Raw genomic sequence first — 2,904 nt, 5'->3', positions numbered from 1 at the left:
CCTGGGTCCCCAGGGCAGCCCTCAGCTCCCCTGCCCTCCCCACAAATGTCACCTCGCCTGGAGAGAATCTCATGCCAGAGCTGGAGCCACCCCAGGCCCAGGGCCCCATAGGGAGGCATAAGTCAGGACCACAGTCCATGACATCCCTGAGACCTCGTCCACTCCTAATTTTAGGAGACAAGGCCCAGTTCTAGGCAGACCCAACCTCTCTCGAGACACCACGGAGCCAAACACTAGAATCTTCCTGATACCTCATGCTCCATCTCCTCCATGGTGTCGCTCTGTGGCCTGTTTCACCAGAGCTGCTTCTTTCCTATAGGCACATTGACAGGTCTGTAAAGGGATCCCTCCACAGGGGCGGGGTCAGTGTGGTCTCTCCTGTTGGATGTTGAGAAAGTGATGGTGGAGAATGAAGGAAACTATGAGGTATGACCCTTCTTTACTTGGCAGAGGCAGCGCTAATGGGCCAGGCCTTGTCAGGAGCTTGGGGGAAGCCCAGGGGGTAGGTCATATGCCATGGGGAACCCCTATCCACTCTCAGTGCTTTCCCAGAACCTCCCAGACTTACAGGCCCTGGGCACTCCTGCCGAGAAGGCCCTGCCCATCTCCCTATGGCCAAGGCCTCCATTCCCTTCAGTTTGGCCCAGAGCAGACACTGGGTCCAGAGATGGACAGATGCCATTCCATCTCTTAGTTGGAATCCAACTAAGGCCTCGCAGACACCTGAGTGAGGGACAGAGTCACGCAGCAAAGGAAAGAAACCAGGGAAAAAGAGCAAGGAAGCATACCCAGAAATCATAAAAAGGAAAAGTAAAACCAAACGCATGTGAAGAACAGATCTAAGTTAAGCTGAATAAAAAGAAAAAGACTTAATTGGGACAAGAAATGAGTCTTTTCCCATCCCCCCAGCAAGGATCCTGCACCTGGCCTCATTCCCACAGCTCAGTCCTCAGTTTCCACCCAAGGGTCCCCTCCAGGTCACACTGCCCCAGGGAGGGTCCTCTGTGCACACTTGGCAAGTGAAAGAGCAGTGATGTGCCCAGACTGTGTGGGACCGGCCCAGTGAAGCCTGGACACCAGGAAATGCAGCTGGGAGGGAGTATGACGGTGGTCACACTTCAACAAACAGCTCAAGATTAGATAATTTCTTAATGTGGTAACTATGTACACGTGTACAGCCATTTATAATTCTGGAACAACAGCCAGCATCATGCTTAATCATGGAATCTTCAAAGGGACCTGTAAAACTGGGGCCAAGAGGAGGGTCTAGTTACTAATCATGGAGCTTAACGTCGTGGTCCTGCAAATGCGGCTCCGTGTGATGAGGCAGGATAAATAAGATGTTTAGAGAAGAGGTGGGGTTATTTCTGGCTGTGGAATGCTATCTGGCGGGAGGGTGAGCCTGGACCCCTCCTGCTGCCTGTCTGCTGGGCTGGGTGTGGCCAGCTCCTTCCCAGGAAGGAAGGGGCAGCTCATGGACATGTGCACTCCCACCTGGTCCAGAATCCAGGCCCACAGGCTCCCTGCACAGCTACCCACAAGTTTCCCTGTGCTTCAGATAGCCTGAATCCATTTCTGAACTTATTACCAGGAACCCAGCCAGATGCCTCTAGATACAGGTGAAAATCCAGACAAACTGTACAGTAGCTGATGATGCCATGTATGTAGGGACACAAGGGACTTGGCTAAGAGCCCAGTTGGCAAAAAGAGAGTTGACTGAAGTAGCAGGTCGTTACTACTTACAGCATAGCTGGTTGTAATTTATATTACACAAGGATGCCACATCAAGAATAAAAGCCATTGTCTTAGTAAATATTATAAGAAAAATGTTCTATTCACCATAGCATATCAAATATATCAAAATATTTAGAATATCAAGACCGAAATTACAAATTATCTAACAGACAATGAAAAGCCCCACAAAACATGTTTTATTTCTTAAAGACTGACATTAAAGAACTAAATATTCAACTTTAAAATTAGAAGAAAAAATTAGAAAAAAAATAAGGAAGAAGTTTAAAAATGCAAAATGAAGTAGAAAACCAAAAGATACAGAAAACATAAATAAAGCCCAAAAACTGGATATTTGAAAAAACTAGCTAAACTCCCAACATTGAACAAAGGAAGAGAGGATAAAATGTGGGGCCTTCAGATAAACAGGGCCCTGGCCACTAGCAGGCTGAGGTCAAGAGACTTACAGGGGAAGGTTGTATGCAATTTGGTGGCATCCATTTGAAAATTGAGGAAACAGATGATTTCCAAGTAAAATTGGCCCATGTGGAAGAAAAAGAGAAGCCTTAGCTGAAAGATAACCAAAGAAAAGATGAGCATGCTGTCAGTGGAAGGGGGTGGGCCACTCCGCTGCAGCGGAAGCCATCTCCCAAAGAGGCAGGCCCTCAGCCTGGGCTCGGACCGGGGCACAGGGAAAGCTTCACTTTTATAAAGCTGTCTGTTGAATACCAAAAACTGGTATCATCCTGCTATTCAGAATTGTTTTGGTAGTTTTAACAAATACAATCAGACAAGAAAATAAAACTGTTAACACAGATAAGAGGAAACAATTACCTTCATTTGCAGGTAATATCATATACTTAGAAAACTCAAGGCCTAATTCTACAAAAACCTATTAGTCAGAATTAGTAAACTAATCTAGGAAGTTGGCTGGGTACAAGATACTATGCAAAGGTCGAGTTTTCCTTTACACGAGCAAAAAAAAGCTTGAAAATGGGGAACGTGTATCGGTGAGACCTATGTGGAGCCCCAAGGATACTCTTTTGCCTTCACAACCAGGAATCTGAAAGGGGGGTATCGGCCGTGGGGCTCCACGCTCCTCCTGGGCAGTCTTAGTGTAAGGGTGATGGGAGCTGGTGCTGCAGATGGGCCTGCAGCTCTGGCAGCCTTCCC

The sequence above is a fragment of the Equus przewalskii genome, chromosome 6 (genome assembly GCF_037783145.1).
Source record: "Equus przewalskii isolate Varuska chromosome 6, EquPr2, whole genome shotgun sequence".
NCBI classification, from domain to species: domain Eukaryota; kingdom Metazoa; phylum Chordata; class Mammalia; order Perissodactyla; family Equidae; genus Equus; species Equus przewalskii.
Note: the sequence above shows the minus strand (reverse complement) of the source record.